Here is a 20495-nt window from a genome sequence, read left to right as displayed (position 1 = left end):
AAACTACAGAAAGATGTTGGAAGACAGTACAACACTCACATTCCTACATCATCATTACCTGAACTGAGAACACTCACATTCTTACATCATTACCTGAACTCAGTAGAACACTCATATTCCTACATCATCATTACCTGAACTCAGTACAACACTCACATTCCTACATCATCATTACCTGAACTCATTAGGATTCACTTCCAGTCCCAAGCGTAATGGAGGTTCCATTGATGCATCACTCTTCATGGACACACAGCTGGGTTCAGGTGAGTCAGATCTTTTAAGCTTAGTCTCACTAAACGACACAATTGAAAAAAAGATATTGTTAACAACAAAATGCAAAACATAATTTGTGTATAAATGGTGGAAATGTAATTTGAAAGTGTCTAATGTTACAATTTGATTCATGATTTGTTCAGAAATTGTTACAAATTTACATAAAGATGTTGGAAGACAGTACAACACTCACATTCCTACATCATCATTAACTGAACTGAGAACACTCACATTCTTACATCATTACCTGAACTCAGTAGAACACTCATATTCCTACATCATCATTACCTGAACTCAAAAGCAAGCTTGTTCCATGTGTTGCCAGTGGTACTGCCACCTGCTGGTTTAGCATGGTACCTACACTGTTGTTTAATGTTATAATGGATATACTGTTGGATGTACATGTGGATTTATGCTTCTGTGGTCTATTTCGTTTTGTACTTGTTTGTTATTCGTATTCTCGTACGTCTTTTCATGTTGGCTACGTTCATGTTTCAGACTCCCTTGATGATACATGACCTGTTTGTACCACCCTGATTATTATCCCTCTAATAAATTTCACTCTCCTCAGCATTTGTGTCCACCTCTTCACTCCACAACACGCCCAGCGTTACAAAAGAGACTGAGCAAGAAGACAAGTACATTAGAGTCTCCAGTTTGAGAAATCGACGCCTCACAGGTCCTCAACTGGCAGCTTCATTAAATAGTACCCGCAAAACGCCAGTGTCAATGTCTACAGTGAAGAGGCGACTCCGGGATGCTGGCCTTCAGGGCAGAGTGGCAAAGAAAAAGCCATATCTGGCTAATAAAAGAAAAAGATTAATATGGGCAAAAGAACACAGACATTGGACAGAGGAAGATTGGAAAAAAGTGTTATGGACAGATGAATCAAAGTTTGAGGTGTTTGGATCACACAGACAAACATTTGTGAGACGCAGAACAACTGAAAAGATGCTGGAAGAGTGCCTGACACCATCTGTCAAACATGGTGGAGGTAATGTGATGGTCTGGGGTTGCTTTGGTGCTGGTAAAGTGGGAGATTTGAACAAGGTAAAAGGGATTTTGAATAAGGAAGGCTATCACTCCATTTTGCAACACCATGCCATACCCTGTGGACAGCGCTTGATTGGAGCCAATTTCATCCTGCAACAGGACAATGACCCAAAGCACACCTCCAAATTATGCACAAACTATTTAGAGAAGAAGCAGGCAGCTGGTGTTTTATCGGTAATGGAGTGGCCAGCGCAGTCACCAGATCTCAACCCCATTGAGCTGTTGTGGGAGCAGCTTGACCATATGGTACGAAAAAAGTGCCCATTAACCCAATCAAACTTGTGGGAGGGGCTTCTGGAAGCATGGGGTGAAATTTCTCCAGATTACCGCAGCAAATTAACAGCTAGAATGCCAAAGGTTTGCAATGCTGTAATTGCTGCTAAGGGAGCATTCTTTGACAAAAGCAAAGTTTAAAGTAGAAAATTATTTCAAATTAAAAAAAAAAAAAAAACATTATCTCTACCTTGTCAATGTCTGGACTATATTTCTATTCATTTTGCAACTCATTTGATAAATAAAAGTATGAGATTTCAGGGAAAACACAAAATTGTCTAGGTGACCCCAAACTTTTGAACGGTAGTGTATATACACACACACACACACACACACACACACACACACACACACACACACACACACACACACACAGCTCAAAAAAATAAAGGGAACACTCAAATACCACATCCTAGATCTGAATGAATGAAATATTCTGTACAAAGTTGAATGTGCTGACAACAAAATCACACAAAAATCATCAATGGAAATCAAATTTATTAACCAATGGAGGCCTGGATTTGGAGCCACACACAAAATTAAAGTGGAAAAACACACTACAGGCTGATCCAACTTTGATGTCATGTCCTTAAAACAAGTCAAAATGAGGCTCAGTATTGTGTGTGGCCTCCACGTGCCTGTATGACATCCCTACAACGCCTGGGCATGCTCATGATGAGGTGGCGGATGGTCTCCTGAGGGATCTCCTCCCAGACCTGGACTAAAGCATCCGCCAACTCCTGGACAGTCTGTGGTGCAACGTGACGTTGGTGGATGGAGCGAGACATGATGTCCCAGATATGCTCAATCGGATTCAGGTCTGGGGAACGGGCGGGCCAGTCCATAGCTTCAATGCCTTCATCTTGCAGGAACTGCTGACACACTCCAGCCACATGAGGTCTAGCATTGTCCTGCATTAGGAGGAACCCAGGGCCAACCGCACCAGAATATGATCTCACAAGGGGTCTGAGGATCTCATCTCGGTACCTAATGGCAGTCAGGCTACCTCTGGTGAGCACATGGAGGGCTGTGCGGCCCTCCAAAGAAATGCCACCCCACACCATTACTGATCCACTGCCAAACCGGTCATGCTGAAGGATGTTGCAGGCAGCAGATCGCTCTCCATGGCGTCTCCAGACTCTGTCACGTCTGTCACATGTGCTCAGTGTGAACCTGCTTTCATCTGTGAAGAGCACAAGGCGCCAGTGGCGAATTTGCCAATCCTGGTGTTCTCTGGCAAATGCCAAGCGTCCTGCACGGTGTTGGGCTGTGAGCACAACCCCCATCTGTGGACGTCGGGCCCTCATACCATCCTCATGGAGTCGGTTTCTAATCGTTTGTGCAGACACATGCACATTTGTGGCCTGCTGGAGGTCATTTTGCAGGGCTCTGGCAGTGCTCCTCCTGTTCCTTCTTGCACAAAGGCGGAGGTAGCGGTCCTGCTGCTGGGTTGTTGCCCTCCTACGGCCTCCTCCATGTCTCCTGGTGTACTGGCCTGTCTCCTGGTAGCGCCTCCAGCCTCTGGACACTACGCTGACAGACACAGCAAACCTTCTTGCCACAGCTCGCATTAATGTGCCATCCTGGATGAGCTGCACTACCTGAGCCACTTATGTGGGTTGTAGAGTCCGTCTCATGCTACCACGAGTGTGAAAGGACCACCAACATTCAAAAGTGACCAAAACATCAGCCAGAAAGCATAGGTACTGAGAAGTGGTCTGTGGTCCCCACCTGCAGAACCACTCCTTTATAGGGGGGGTCTTGCTAATTGCCTCTCATTTCTACCTGTTGTCTATTCCATTTGCACAACAGCAGGTGAAATTGATTCACAATCAGTGTTGCTTCCTAACTGAACAGGTTGGTTTCACAGAAGTGTGGTTGACTTGGAGTTATATTGTGTTGTTTAAGTGTTCCCTTTATTTTTTGAGCAGTATATATAACACCAAAATGCAAAACATAATTTGTGTATAATTGGTGGAAATGTAATTTGAAAGTGTCTAATGTTACAATTTGATTCATGATTTGTTCAGAAATTGTTACAAAACTACAGAAAGATGTTGGAAGACAGTACAACACTCACATTCCTACATCATCATTACCTGAACTGAGAACACTCACATTCTTACATCATTACCTGAACTCAGTAGAACACTCATATTCCTACATCATCATTACCTGAACTCAGTACAACACTCACATTCCTACATCATCATTACCTGAACTCATTAGGATTCACTTCCAGTCCCAAGCGTAATGGAGGTTCCATTGATGCATCACTCTTCATGGACACACAGCTGGGTTCAGGTGAGTCAGATCTTTTAAGCTTAGTCTCACTAAACGACACAATTGAAAAAAAGATATTGTTAACAACAAAATGCAAAACATAATTTGTGTATAAATGGTGGAAATGTAATTTGAAAGTGTCTAATGTTACAATTTGATTCATGATTTGTTCAGAAATTGTTACAAATTTACATAAAGATGTTGGAAGACAGTACAACACTCACATTCCTACATCATCATTAACTGAACTGAGAACACTCACATTCTTACATCATTACCTGAACTCAGTAGAACACTCATATTCCTACATCATCATTACCTGAACTCAAAAGCAAGCTTGTTCCATGTGTTGCCAGTGGTACTGCCACCTGCTGGTTTAGCATGGTACCTACACTGTTGTTTAATGTTATAGTGGATATACTGTTGGATGTACATGTGGATTTATGCTTCTGTGGTCTATTTCGTTTTGTACTTGTTTGTTATTCGTATTCTCGTACGTCTTTTCATGTTGGCTACGTTCATGTTTCAGACTCCCTTGATGATACATGACCTGTTTGTACCACCCTGATTATTATCCCTCTAATAAATTTCACTCTCCTCAGCATTTGTGTCCACCTCTTCACTCCACAACACGCCCAGCGTTACAAAAGAGACTGAGCAAGAAGACAAGTACATTAGAGTCTCCAGTTTGAGAAATCGACGCCTCACAGGTCCTCAACTGGCAGCTTCATTAAATAGTACCCGCAAAACGCCAGTGTCAATGTCTACAGTGAAGAGGCGACTCCGGGATGCTGGCCTTCAGGGCAGAGTGGCAAAGAAAAAGCCATATCTGGCTAATAAAAGAAAAAGATTAATATGGGCAAAAGAACACAGACATTGGACAGAGGAAGATTGGAAAAAAGTGTTATGGACAGATGAATCAAAGTTTGAGGTGTTTGGATCACACAGACAAACATTTGTGAGACGCAGAACAACTGAAAAGATGCTGGAAGAGTGCCTGACACCATCTGTCAAACATGGTGGAGGTAATGTGATGGTCTGGGGTTGCTTTGGTGCTGGTAAAGTGGGAGATTTGAACAAGGTAAAAGGGATTTTGAATAAGGAAGGCTATCACTCCATTTTGCAACACCATGCCATACCCTGTGGACAGCGCTTGATTGGAGCCAATTTCATCCTGCAACAGGACAATGACCCAAAGCACACCTCCAAATTATGCACAAACTATTTAGAGAAGAAGCAGGCAGCTGGTGTTTTATCGGTAATGGAGTGGCCAGCGCAGTCACCAGATCTCAACCCCATTGAGCTGTTGTGGGAGCAGCTTGACCATATGGTACGAAAAAAGTGCCCATTAACCCAATCAAACTTGTGGGAGGGGCTTCTGGAAGCATGGGGTGAAATTTCTCCAGATTACCGCAGCAAATTAACAGCTAGAATGCCAAAGGTTTGCAATGCTGTAATTGCTGCTAAGGGAGCATTCTTTGACAAAAGCAAAGTTTAAAGTAGAAAATTATTTCAAATTAATAAAAAAAAAAACATTATCTCTACCTTGTCAATGTCTGGACTATATTTCTATTCATTTTGCAACTCATTTGATAAATAAAAGTATGAGATTTCAGGGAAAACACAAAATTGTCTAGGTGACCCCAAACTTTTGAACGGTAGTGTATACACACACACACACACACGCACACACACACACACACACACACACACACACACACACACACACACACACACACACACACACACACAGCTCAAAAAAATAAAGGGAACACTCAAATACCACATCCTAGATCTGAATGAATGAAATATTCTGTACAAAGTTGAATGTGCTGACAACAAAATCACACAAAAATCATCAATGGAAATCAAATTTATTAACCAATGGAGGCCTGGATTTGGAGCCACACACAAAATTAAAGTGGAAAAACACACTACAGGCTGATCCAACTTTGATGTCATGTCCTTAAAACAAGTCAAAATGAGGCTCAGTATTGTGTGTGGCCTCCACGTGCCTGTATGACATCCCTACAACGCCTGGGCATGCTCATGATGAGGTGGCGGATGGTCTCCTGAGGGATCTCCTCCCAGACCTGGACTAAAGCATCCGCCAACTCCTGGACAGTCTGTGGTGCAACGTGACGTTGGTGGATGGAGCGAGACATGATGTCCCAGATATGCTCAATCGGATTCAGGTCTGGGGAACGGGCGGGCCAGTCCATAGCTTCAATGCCTTCATCTTGCAGGAACTGCTGACACACTCCAGCCACATGAGGTCTAGCATTGTCCTGCATTAGGAGGAACCCAGGGCCAACCGCACCAGAATATGATCTCACAAGGGGTCTGAGGATCTCATCTCGGTACCTAATGGCAGTCAGGCTACCTCTGGTGAGCACATGGAGGGCTGTGCGGCCCTCCAAAGAAATGCCACCCCACACCATTACTGATCCACTGCCAAACCGGTCATGCTGAAGGATGTTGCAGGCAGCAGATCGCTCTCCATGGCGTCTCCAGACTCTGTCACGTCTGTCACATGTGCTCAGTGTGAACCTGCTTTCATCTGTGAAGAGCACAAGGCGCCAGTGGCGAATTTGCCAATCCTGGTGTTCTCTGGCAAATGCCAAGCGTCCTGCACGGTGTTGGGCTGTGAGCACAACCCCCATCTGTGGACGTCGGGCCCTCATACCATCCTCATGGAGTCGGTTTCTAATCGTTTGTGCAGACACATGCACATTTGTGGCCTGCTGGAGGTCATTTTGCAGGGCTCTGGCAGTGCTCCTCCTGTTCCTTCTTGCACAAAGGCGGAGGTAGCGGTCCTGCTGCTGGGTTGTTGCCCTCCTACGGCCTCCTCCATGTCTCCTGGTGTACTGGCCTGTCTCCTGGTAGCGCCTCCAGCCTCTGGACACTACGCTGACAGACACAGCAAACCTTCTTGCCACAGCTCGCATTAATGTGCCATCCTGGATGAGCTGCACTACCTGAGCCACTTGTGTGGGTTGTAGAGTCCGTCTCATGCTACCACGAGTGTGAAAGGACCACCAACATTCAAAAGTGACCAAAACATCAGCCAGAAAGCACAGGTACTGAGAAGTGGTCTGTGGTCCCCACCTGCAGAACCACTCCTTTATAGGGGGGGTCTTGCTAATTGCCTCTCATTTCTACCTGTTGTCTATTCCATTTGCACAACAGCAGGTGAAATTGATTCACAATCAGTGTTGCTTCCTAACTGAACAGGTTGGTTTCACAGAAGTGTGGTTGACTTGGAGTTATATTGTGTTGTTTAAGTGTTCCCTTTATTTTTTGAGCAGTATATATAACACCAAAATGCAAAACATAATTTGTGTATAATTGGTGGAAATGTAATTTGAAAGTGTCTAATGTTACAATTTGATTCATGATTTGGTCAGAAATTGTTACAAAACTACAGAAAGATGTTGGAAGACAGTACAACACTCACATTCCTACATCATCATTACCTGAACTGAGAACACTCACATTCTTACATCATTACCTGAACTCAGTAGAACACTCATATTCCTACATCATCATTACCTGAACTCAGTACAACACTCACATTCCTACATCATCATTACCTGAACTCATTAGGATTCACTTCCAGTCCCAAGCGTAATGGAGGTTCCATTGATGCATCACTCTTCATGGACACACAGCTGGGTTCAGGTGAGTCAGATCTTTTAAGCTTAGTCTCACTAAACGACACAATTGAAAAAAAGATATTGTTAACAACAAAATGCAAAACATAATTTGTGTATAAATGGTGGAAATGTAATTTGAAAGTGTCTAATGTTACAATTTGATTCATGATTTGTTCAGAAATTGTTACAAATTTACATAAAGATGTTGGAAGACAGTACAACACTAATTCATACATCATCATTACCTGAACACAGTACAACACTCACATTCCTACATCATTACCTGAACTCAATACAACACTCACATTCCTACATCACCATTACCTGAACTCAGTACAACACTCACATTCCTACATCATCATTACCTGAACACAGTACAACACTCACATTCCTACATCATCATTACCTGAACACAGTACAACACTCACATTCCTACATCATCATTACCTGAACACAGTACAACGCTCACATTCCTACATCATCATTACCGGAACTCAGTACAACGCTCACAATCCTACATCATTACCTGAACTCAGGAAAACACTCACATTCCTACATCATCATTACCTGAACTCAGTACAACACTCACATTCCTACATCATCATTACCTGAACTCAGTACAACACTCACATTCCTACATCATCATTACCTGAACTCAGTACAACACTCACATTCCTACATCATCATTACCTGAACTCAGTACAACACTCACATTCCTACATCATCATTACCTGAACTCAGTACAACACTCACATTCCTACATCATCATTACCTGAACTCAGTACAACACTCACATTCCTACATCATCATTACCTGAACTCAGTACAACACTCACATTCCTACATCATCATTACCTGAACTCAGTACAACACTCACATTCCTACATCATCATTACCTGAACTCAGTACAACACTCACATTCCTACATCATCATTACCTGAACTCAGTACAACACTCACATTCCTACATCATCATTACCTGAACTCAGTACAACACTCACATTCCTACATCATCATTACCTGAACTCAGTACAACGCTCACATTCCTACATCATCATTACCTGAACTCAGTACAACACTCACATTCCTACATCATCATTACCTGAACTCAGTACAACACTCACATTCCTACATCATCATTACCTGAACTCAGTACAACACTCACATTCCTACATCATCATTACCTGAACTCAGTACAACACTCACATTCCTACATCATTACCTGAACTCAGAACAGTACAGCCATGTGTCTTAGTACCGCCTTGTAATTTGTAACATTTCCCCCATATTAACATTTTCAGGTGTTACTTGTTGAGTATGTGGTTATATAAAGCTTGTGTTTTGTGTAGGGTATTACGGATCATTTACTGTTGTAGGGGTTTCACCTACTAATCCTTTAAAGTAGATATAATTTGTTTTACCTTAATTATTAATCAGTCTCATTAATTTAGAATCAGTCTCATATTCTAATTATACCAGAACCACAAGTTTAGTTATCAACTAAAGGTAATTAATGGTTTGGTATCTGAAGAATTTAACTATGAATTCTTTGGAGGTTTTGGCAACAACCACTTTTGAATGACATCAACACAGACAATGTGGTGAAAATAAATGATACATTTATTTAAAACCAACTATTCTAAAACAAACAGCATCAACAAGGATCAGTATATTTACAGTGAAGACTGGGTATTTAGTGTGTGTGTGTGTGTGTGTGTGTGTGTGTGTGTGTGTGTGTAAAAAGGGGAGGAGTGTAATGTGTGCACGCGCTTGTGCGCGTGTGAGGAGGCGGAGTTGTAATCTCAGTTCTCCTATAGAGAACAAAGCAACTAAAATGGCGCCGACTTTAAACAGTAGAGCAGCGCGACTGTGTTAATGAGCTCAGCTGGTTTATTCCAACGTGGTCAGTAGGGGTGGGCGATACTCGGAATTTTGGTATCGATACGATACTGGTCACTATCGCCGATACCGATACTTCCAAACCGTTGGGGGGGGGATACTTTTTACTTTAAATTATAATCCATTAATATAATAATTTATATTAAATTATATATTTTTGCTGATGCTGGTCCAGCGTGTCGCGTGCCAATGATTATGCCTCGTGCCAATGGTGGCACGCGTGCCATAGGTTGCCGACCTCTGCTGTAGACGGTCAACCAGTTTCAGCTGTGGAAAATTCAATTAAAACAGGCGAATACACCACAATTAAGCCAACTACAGGAAAGTCTGATGTATGGAAGTCATATTCCATTGTAATTAATGGAGAGGGAAATTGGCTTGTTGTGATTGATATCAGAAAGTGTTGGTGTACGTCACCTGATGGCATGTGTTTGGACTGTGGTAAGAAATGGGACAGCGCGATCCATCGCTATATTGCTGTTTTAATAAATACATAAGAAAATTTCAAGTACTAAATCTAATTAATTCAATTCATATTAGGATTGCGGGCGGGGGCGACAGAAATGTGTATGTGGCGGGCGGGTGTGGGATTAAAACAAGCGATTTTTTGGCCGGTGCGGGCTGGAGCAGGACTAAAACAAGCAGGTGCGGGCAGGAGCGGGATTAAAAAAGCAGTCCCGCGCAGACCTCTAAACTGCAGCAAAAGAATCGTTATTTTCGCCATGGTATCGATCCGATACCGATCCTCACCTTTGTATTGATACTATCGATATAAATATCGATCTGCCCACCCCTAGTGGTCAGAACAAAGAGTAATGGAGCTGGCTTAATAACTAAAAATTAATGTGGTGTGTCTGAGAATGGGGAAGACTACAAGTTGTCCATTAATCAGATAAATAAAAGATGGTGGCATGCACAGCAAAGAGAACTTTGTATGTACAAATCTTGATGAAGATTATGAAAATAAAGTTAAACACATTCAGAATGTATTAACAGAAAACTTGGTTAACTCTGCAGTTCAAGTAACTTTGCCCTTCTATAAACTATGCCCAGCGGTAAGAGTCTCACGTGTTGAGGATTTTGGGTAGTGTCGTCGTCCTCCCTGAATTAGGAGGGAATTTCCACCACAGGCTCCTCGTTGATAAAGCGATGTCGTCCAGGTGTGCTGGGAAACGTCCTTCTGGATATGAAGTCCAGGAATGAGAGTCTCGTTCACGGTTTAACTACAGGGAATTGATCGCCTTTGTTTCAGTCCGTGTGGCCGCGTTAACAAGCTTGATTGAAGTAGTTCGGTGAATCTGTTTCCGCGGTAACGTTGATCGGTTGCTGGTTAGATTACACCGTTACTCGGGCTCGTTAATTAACTAATACGACTTTCAGCTGTTTGCTGTTAGTCGTACCAAAGTTTGCGTGCTCTCAAACAAAACCGGAGAGAGAGAGAAATGGCGGAGCCTCTCTTTAATAGGTCTAACCTCGGTGTCAGTCAAACCAGAGAGAGAGATATTACGGAGCCTCTCTTTAATAGGTCTAACCTCGTGTCGGTCAAACCAGAGAGAGAGAGATATTACGGAGCCTCTCTTTAATAGGTCTAACCTCGTGTCGGTCAAACCAGAGAGAGAGATATTACGGAGCCTCTCTTTAATAGGTCTAACCTCGTGTCGGTCAAACCAGAGAGAGAGATATTACGGAGCCTCTCTTTAATAGGTCTAACCTATGTGTCGGTCAAACCAGAGAGAGAGATATTACGGAGCCTCTCTTTAATAGGTCTAACCTATGTGTCGGTCAAACCAAAGAGAGAGATATTAATGGCTGTTCAGGGTATTTAAACACCTGAACTGTAGACACACCCTTACTTCCGTCAAAGCAAGCTTGTTCCATGTGTTGCCAGTGGTACTGCCACCTGCTGGTTTAGCATGGTACCTACACTGTTGTTTAATGTTATAGTGGATATACTGTTGGATGTACATGTGGATTTATGCTTCTGTGGTCTATTTCGTTTTGTACTTGTTTGTTATTCGTATTCTCGTACGTCTTTTCATGTTGGCTACGTTCATGTTTCAGACTCCCTTGATGATACATGACCTGTTTGTACCACCCTGATTATTATCCCTCTAATAAATTTCACTCTCCTCAGCATGTGTGTCCACCTCTTCACTCCACAACACGCCCAGCGTTACAAAAGAGAACTTCAAAAATGTCCAGAGTTAGAACTTATATCCCCCATAAGCAGCTGGGAATATGTTCTGTTTGGGCGGAGAAGGCGTGACACTCTTGCAGGATTTAAGAGAGTTAATGTTAGGGTAGGAAAACACACACGGACCAGGACCACAGAGAGGACAGCTAGTAGAGGAGGGCGGAGCCAGACGTGACAGAATGGTGTGATTCATTTGTTGTTTCCCATAGTGTGGATGACTGTAACTCACTCCTGGGTGACTGTAACTCACTCCTGGTGACTGTATCTCACTCCTGGGTGACTGTATCTCACTCCTGGGTGACTGTGACTCTCACTCCTGGCTGGTTCCCCCATGTGTGTCTCATGTGTGTTATTCTCACCTCTCTCCTTTGTGTGTGTGTGTGTGTGTGTGTTATTCTCACCTCTTTCCTTTCTGTGTGTGCTGTTCCCCAGAGACACTCATTCTGGAGGTCACGTCTCCTCCTACAGATTACAGCTGTAAATCTGCAAACACAAACACACACACACAAAGAGAGAGAGAGAGAGAGAGAGAGAGAGAGAGAGAGAGAGAGAGAAGTAATTCCAGATACATATTCAATTACATTATTTACTTTTACAGCATTTGACACCTTTGTCCAAAGAGACTTGTAGAAAAAGTTTGTAGTCTCTATCAAATACAGAATTAAATCACTGTTGTAAGTCACTGTGTATTAGACAGTCTACTAAATGCCATGAGTGTAAATATAAATATCTTCATCTCAGCAGTTTAGTGTCATGAACACTGTCAGACTAAAGTCCTGGATAAAGTGTTTTTAAAATATGTGTATACTGGACCACAGACCAGCTCACATGTATATAAAGAAAGTGCAGAATATTCACTCCATAAATCCTTATCTACACTTACATGCACACCACTGGGGCAACACCAGTCTGATACCGTTAAGTCTTTTAACATATGATCTTATCAACAGCACGGTGTGAACATGTAGTCTAGGGTAATTTGGACACTTAAACACGGGTAGATCTGATGACTCGGTTCGAGACATTTGTGGCACTTCCTGCAAAATGACGCTTGTTGTATTTGTAGTTAGTTTCTGCGCACAGCAGGTGTGTCCAAACCTTCTGCAACGAGGGCCACATCTGTTGAGGTGAAAGTGTGTGGGCCACCGTCAGCCTGGCATTCTGGGAACCACTAACATTAACTCTGGACATAACTCTGGCCTGTCGTATAAAATCACCTTCATTTGTGAATAATTGTGATAATAACCGTCGTTAGGCGGTGTTATCCAGTGAAGGGGAGAGAAACTCGTACGTGTAACGTAGACTAGTATTACAGATACGTGTCATGTTGACTGGACCCTGCAGGAGTGTAAAACAGCACAAAGGGATTAAAACTCTCAGTAAACATCTGATTCAGATTTACAAGCCAAAACAAGCTTAGCTTGGTTATTGTTCATCAGACAAGCATATTTGCGCTACTCCATGGGTTAAAGCAGTGGTTCCCAAAGTGGGGGGCGCGGAGCTATTGCAGGGGGGGCGCAGAGATTGAAAGTAAAACAAGCTTGGAAGGTTGCGTCGCGACCGGCGCAAGTGTCCGTGAAAAAACTCTTAAGCCTGGTTTATACTTGACGCGTCGCAAGCGTCCGCGCGGCGAAAATGGCGTAATCGCTGTGGCTCCGCCCGTGCGCGAGGGCCTCGTGCGCTATCGATTCGCGAGGTCATGCACCTCTCGAATTTTGTAACTTTGCGTGCGCCACGTCTCAGCGCAATGAACAAAGTCATGTTTGCAGGGTTCATACACCTTTATAATGTGGAACTAAAGCACTTGTACGTCACTTTAAAGGTCCAGTTCAATATTTCCCAGCACGATAAACTTAAATAAGTTAAATATTTATACATATACTCGTAATGATTCGAAATAATTCGCTTTTTTATCACATTATTTAATTTCGCCTATATTCCAACACTTTTCAAACCTGAAACACAAAGCAACATAAAAATTTGGCAGGTAAATGTTCATTCCCCTTTTTTTGAGGGGTGTTTCTTTATATTACCACATATTGTTTCGGACAAAACTACAAAGAATGTGACGCGGCTAGTATAAACGCCTTCACACTTCGCGCAGGTTCACAGATGTATATTTATATCTATATAGATCTATGTATATATACACACACACACACAGACACACACACACACAACAACTTACACTCGCGAACCCTCACTACACCACTGGTCAGTATGCATTTGAGTTTGTAGGGGGGGCGCAAAAATATTCTCATCTACTAAAGGGGGGCACGGCAGAAAAAGTTTGGGAACCACTGGGTTAAAGCAAGAAATTTTCATTTGACTGAAAATTTTTCCTGGCAAAAGACAATGCCAGCAATTACTGAAAATGTGGTGTAGTTGAGACACAGCCTCTTTTGCCTGATTCTACACAATAAACATATTTATAAAGTATATTAATCTAAACAGCCTGTGTAAGGAGAGAAGAGAGAATCTATGAAGCAAAAAAATGCAACACCTGAGCAATAAATATAAATAAATGTTTATATATTACAGTTATCTGGGGGTCCTCTTCCAGAAAATTATTTTAAGATCAAGTCAAATTTAGTGAATCCTGGTGAGTTTTAAAAGGTGTGAAACTCTCTTTGTTTTTATCAGATTCACCATCGCAAAAACATAAGCCGTAAGATTACCTGCTTTAAGTAATGTTACAAAAACAATAAAAGTCCAAAAACTGCAAATTAAATCACACCACTGGATAGAGCCTTTAGATACAAACAAAACAACACCATCCATGTTAAAATTGGTTAGAAATAAAAAAGTTACGACATTTTAAATGGAAGAAAAACGCACATTTTTTCTCAGACTGTATTAAATGTAAATGTGCCATATTTTGTCAATTGTGATTTTTACACCGCAATCGAAATTTGTCCTCTGCTTTTAACCCATCTGTGCAGTTAGAACACACACATACACTAGTGGTTACTAGGGGGCTGTGGATCACACGTGCCCAGAGCGGTGGGCAGCCCTAGCCAGGCGCCTGGGGAAAATTAAAGCTTAATGAAGAAAAGTCTGTGATTGGTGGAAAGATTCCAAATAAAATTTTATAGTATGGACATGACATAATATTCAAAATGAATGAACAAATGAATATTTAATGATTAATATTTAAATTAATTATTAAAAGGTAAGTATTATGGTAAAATTAAAAAACTAAAATGGACACCTATTAATATTCTGAGAAAATGCTGTAACCTAAAGATTCTGTAAACACAATTAGACACAATATATAGGCATGATTAATTTATTTATTTATTTATTATTACTGTTATAAAATTCTAAAATTATCGGATACAAGACAACTCAAATTATGCAAATAAAGTTTAAAAGAATTGTAATTATTAAATATTTTATATATTAAAACTAACTATAAATATTTTGTTTTGGTTTATTAGGACATAAATTGTGTGCTTTTGTTCATGTATTACACCTTACGCCGTAAGTTACGGGCGGCCATGATGAACCAGATCGTCTGACCACCTGTACCGGCTCAAAAATATTTCTCATGAAAATTAAACCATCAGAATAAAGATAAAATACTGAATTTATCTTACATCTACCTCTGAAGCTCTACCGATGTCTGAAATGCAGGCGGTCCCCGGGTTACGACGTCGATCCCTTCCTACGCTCGTGTCGTAAATCGATTTTCGGTCTAAGTCAGAACATATGTACATACTGTACGTAAATAACGTACTGTACGCAGTTATCCTATCCTAACACCTATCCTGACCAGAGACCGTATATATAAGTGGACTGGACGACACAAGTGAAAAGTGAAGCCTCCGTGAGTCAGCTGCCCTCTAGTGGCTGGCTGCAGTACAACTTTTAACCCCGCCCATTCCTATGTAAGTGAACGGGCCGGACGAGAAACTTTGAATTTTTATTACACGTAAAATAAGTTTTTTGAGCAATTATACACTGCTCAAAAAAATTAAGGGAACACTCAAATAACACATCCTAGATCTGAATGAATGAAATATTCTCATTGAATACTTTGTTCTGTACAAAGTTGAATGTGCTGACAACAAAATCACACAAAAATCATCAATGGAAATCAAATTTATTAACCAATGGAGGCCTGGACTTGGAGCCACACACAAAATTAAAGTGAAAAAACACACTACAGGCTGATCCAACTTTGATGTCATGTCCTTAAAACAAGTCAAAATGAGGCTCAGTATTGTGTGTGGCCTCCACGTGCCTGTATGACCTCCCTACAACACCTGAGCATGCTCCTGATGAGGTGGCGGATGGTCTCCTGAGGGATCTCCTCCCAGACCTGGACTAAAGCATCCGCCAACTCCTGGACAGTCTGTGGTGCAACGTGACGTTGGTGGATGGAGCGAGACATGATGTCCCAGATGTGCTCAATCGGATTCAGGTCCGGGGAACGGGCGGGCCAGTCCATAGCTTCAATGCCTTCATCTTGCAGGAACTGCTGACACACTCCAGCCACATGAGGTCTAGCATTCTCCTGCATTAGGAGGAACCCAGGGCCAACCGCACCAGCATATGGTCTCACAAGGGGTCTGAGGATCTCATCTCGGTACCTAATGGCAGTCAGGCTACCTCTGGTGAGCACATGGAGGGCTGTGCGGCCCTCCAAAGAAATGCCACCCCACACCATTACTGACCCACTGCCAAACAGGTCATGCTGAAGGATGTTGCAGGCAGCAGATCGCTCTCCATGGCGTCTCCAGACTCTGTCACATCTGTCACAAGTGCTCAGTGTGAACCTGCTTTCATCTGTGAAGAGCACAAGGCGCCAGTGGCGAATTTGCCAATCCTGGTGTTCTCTGGCAAATGCCAAGCGTCCTGCACGGTGTTGGGCTGTGAGCACAACCCCCATCTGTGGACGTCGGGCCCTCATAACATCCTCATGGAGTCGGTTTCTAATCGTTTGTGCAGACACATGCACATTTGTGGCCTGCTGAGGTCATTTTGCAGGGCTCTGGCAGTGCTCCTCCTGTTCCTTCTTGCACAGAAGGTAGAGGTAGCGGTCCTGCTGCTGGGTTGTTGCCCTCCTACGGGCTCCTCCACGTCTCCTGGTGTACTGGCCTGTCTCCTGGTAGCGCCTCCAGCCACTGGACACTACGCTGACAGACACAGCAAACCTTCTTGCCACAGCTCGCATTGATGTGCCATCCTGGATGAGCTGCACTACCTGAGCCACTTGTGTGGGTTGTAGAGTCCGTCTCATGCTACCACGAGTGTGAAAGGACCACCAACATTCAAAAGTGACCAAAACATCAGCCAGAAAGCATAGGTACTGAGAAGTGGTCTGTGGTCCCCTCCTGCAGAACCACTCCTTTATAGGGGGGGTCTTGCTAATTGCCTCTCATTTCTACCTGTTGTCTATTCCTTTTGCACAACAGCAGGTGAAATTGATTCACAATCAGTGTTGCTTCCTAACTGAACAGGTTGGTTTCACAGAAGTGTGGATGACTTGGAGTTATATTGTGTTGTTTAAGTGTTCCCTTTATTTTTTTGAGCAGTGTATATAGAATTGACAATAACACCCCATTGCGTTAGTATCTCTCCCAGTGTTTTTCTCTACGATAAACATTTTATAGAAGCTATTAAGTGTTATTTAAAGGGTTGTGGCGATAAGGTGATTGACAGTTAATAGTTGCTTTGGTTGACATCTAATACCGAACGCTCAAATGTGAACGCGCTCAACAGCAAAACTCTATCAAAACTCTCGACAGCAGTATTAAAACCTTTTACCTTTGTTTATTTTGTAAAATAGTCAAAAGTTTCTATACTGGTGGGCGTATCCTAACGAATGTCGGGGCGGAGATACGGTCTCTGGCGGAGATACTGTCCTGCCTACCGGTTTTAATGTGCATGCTCTGACTCCAATTTTCATCTACTGCGCAAGCGCATCAAAGATGGCAGTGTCCATGCGGCCATCTTGGTGGCTTCAAAAGTTCACAATGGGAGTCAACGGTGACGTACCGTCCATTATATATACAGTGACCCCTTCCGAAATTGCGTACACTACTATACAGTACGCGAGAAGCAGTAGGCGAGCAACCTAGTACGTCCGAATACACAGTATGCATTAAACCAGTACGCCAAACGTACCCGGATGACGTACTGCATCGGCAGCCATTTTTAAGTATGTGATTGCAGCACACCGTCCTATCCCATGATTCAACTGGAGCAGCGGAGGAGTTCGAAGTTAGAAAAATAAAATGGCAGAAACGGCGAGCCAGCAATTTACAAGTGTAAGTAGATACAAACATAAAATAAAACATTTTAAAAATATAATGTGCAAACCAAGTGCAACCCAAGTGCCGTTACAAGTAGTGTCACTGAGAATGAAAAATACAATTTGTTAGATTACATATATAGTTTTTACATTTTTTATTTTTTATTAACGTAGCTAGCGAGTCCAAACTGAGGTAATCTTGTTAGCTCGCTAGTTAACCCGTCAAGCTAATACTGTCGGTTTTGTTAGATTTATATGCATATGCGCATATCCGAATGGAGCTGTGGATTTCTGTATTCTTTTTGTGTTTATGACCATCAGCGAGTCCAAGCTGAGGTAATCTTGTTAGCTCGCTAGTTGACCCGTCAAGCTAATACTAAATGTCGTACCAATTAACTCACAATGAACTTGTCCCCCATCCCCTCTTCTGTGTTTTTATGAATTTTGTAGGAACTGAAGTGCCCCCCCACTGGGGTGAGTACAGAGGGTGGTGTAGCAACAGCAGCATCCTGGAAATGGTATGCTGCCATGGATGAGGCAATAGGTGGGAGGCCATCAATAAGTCCACCCACCCTTATTGCCTCATCTGGCCAGGGTGCTGCTGTTGAGCCACTGCCCTCTGTAAAGGAACCCCTTGCCAAGAAGAGGCGAGGGAATTTAATGGAATATTTGAGGGAGTTGGAAGAGAGGGAAAATGAGAGGGAGAGAGAGGCTGAGGAAAGAGACGAGAAAAGACAGAGAGGCTGAGGAGAGGGAGGAAAAAAGATGGAGAGAGGGGAAAGAAGGGAGAGTGAAACAATAGCACGAGAGGAGAAGCGAGATGCAGAAGGTAGAATAAGAGAGCAAAGGATGGATAGGGAGGATATATATATATATATACACACACACACACACACACACACACACACACACACACACACACACTATACCCTACACTACACACACTAACTGATATATCCGATCTACCCTACACTGCACACACTAACTGATATATCCGATCTACCCTACACTGCACACACTAACTGATATATCCGATCTACCCTACACTGCACACACTGATATATCCGATCTACCCTACACTGCACACACTAACTGATATATCCGATCTACCCTACACTGCACACACTAACTGATATATCCGATCTACCCTACACTGCACACACTAACTGATATATCTGATCTACCCTACACTGCACACACTAATTGATATATCCGATATACCCTACACTACACACCAGACATGTGAACAAGTCACTAAGTTGCAAGTAACAAGTCTCAAGTCTTCACAATCAAGTCTCAAGTCAAGTCCCAAGTCAATACAATCAAGTCTCAAATCAAGTCCCAAGTCAATACAAGCGAGTCTCGAGTCAAGTCCCAGTCAAGTCACCAGATGTAATTTCAATATTTAACACAATTGATGCAGTTGATTAGTAGTATATTAAGTTAGTCAGACTAACTAACCGTTATAGCATTGTTAAATATACATAGAAGAGACTTACTTTTGTTTGTGCAGCCTCAAATGTCGAACAGTTTGAAGTGGTTGCATCTCCATCTCTTATCCTGACTCCACGTGTCTTGCATGTCGCAGTTCTTCTTTTATTCACAACAGCATAATCTTTATAACTGAACAGGATAATTTTTGGGAGCATGTTGCTTGTCCTCTCCGCACAAATTCAACACTGCTGCACCCCCTCCCCCTCTCCCCCGATCGGTTACGGATAAACTGAGCTGAGCAGTTCACATTTTACAGCACCATTAATACAAAATGATCCAGTTATGTGATTCTATATTACTTATTTATTATGTTAAAATAAGGATTTCAAGTCTTTAAGCTCAAGTCCGATTCCAAGTCAGTAAAGGTAAAGTCTAAGTCAAGTCGCAAGTCTTCAGTGATGTTGTCGAGTCAAGTCACAAGTCATCAGTTTAGTCGGACTCGAGTCCAAGTCATGTGACTCGAGTCCACACGTCTGAAATATAGCCTACTAATGTAATACTTTTGAGTCTTTAGATTATCATAGTACGAGTTTACTTTAGTTATTGTGAATCAGATGAGTTTAGTTCGCCTGTTTGTTTCTGTTCACATAGTTAACTACAACAACAAAATGGCGTCTACAAACGTAACTGCGTATTCAGTTAAATACATTCAGTTATTGCGACTTCGTTAAAATCATTAGAAACTGTTCACTGCGCAGGTTCATATTCTTAGATGATAGCTCAGAGTCAGATACTCACCATGTTTCCTTCTTAAATAATTGTTCCACTCTTCATAAAACGGAGCGGCTGTAAGTTTCACTTTCACTCGCAGCAATCTGGGACTCACCTACCTCAGGTGTGGTGACGGATATGACGTTCACACTACGTAGCGTGAATGCGGAAGCACAGGTGTGCGCTGCCGACGTAAAGAGGTGACTTGGCATGTTTGTTTTCTTCTGTCGAGTCACGGTAAGTATACAAGATCAAAAAAGTTAGCTAAATAACAGGCGTAACTGTGTAAATATAAAGATAAATAACATAGATTGTCTTGACGCACGGTGGGAAAATCACAACAATTTAGATAAGGTGCTTTATTGTTTACTACGTCGTGAAACTGTAACAGGTGTTGTGCAC

At 42.4% G+C, this 20495-nt stretch overlaps 1 long non-coding RNA gene across 1 annotated transcript; it reads right to left on the bottom strand.

Moving 5' to 3' along the window:
* Nucleotides 1-3789: 3789 nt before the first annotated feature.
* On the bottom strand, nt 3790-20228 carry LOC143487794 (uncharacterized). The gene is made up of 5 exons (XR_013124366.1): nt 20121-20228; nt 19388-19511; nt 12031-12112; nt 7476-7592; nt 3790-3932 (listed from the first exon to the last, which is right to left on the bottom strand). It is a non-coding gene; the product is annotated as an uncharacterized LOC143487794 (long non-coding RNA).
* Between the last annotated feature and the right edge of the window lie 267 nt (nt 20229-20495).

This window comes from Brachyhypopomus gauderio, unplaced genomic scaffold (genome assembly GCF_052324685.1).
Source record: "Brachyhypopomus gauderio isolate BG-103 unplaced genomic scaffold, BGAUD_0.2 sc50, whole genome shotgun sequence".
In the NCBI taxonomy this organism is placed as follows: Eukaryota; Metazoa; Chordata; class Actinopteri; order Gymnotiformes; family Hypopomidae; genus Brachyhypopomus; species Brachyhypopomus gauderio.
This window is presented reverse-complemented; position numbering and strand designations above follow the sequence as displayed.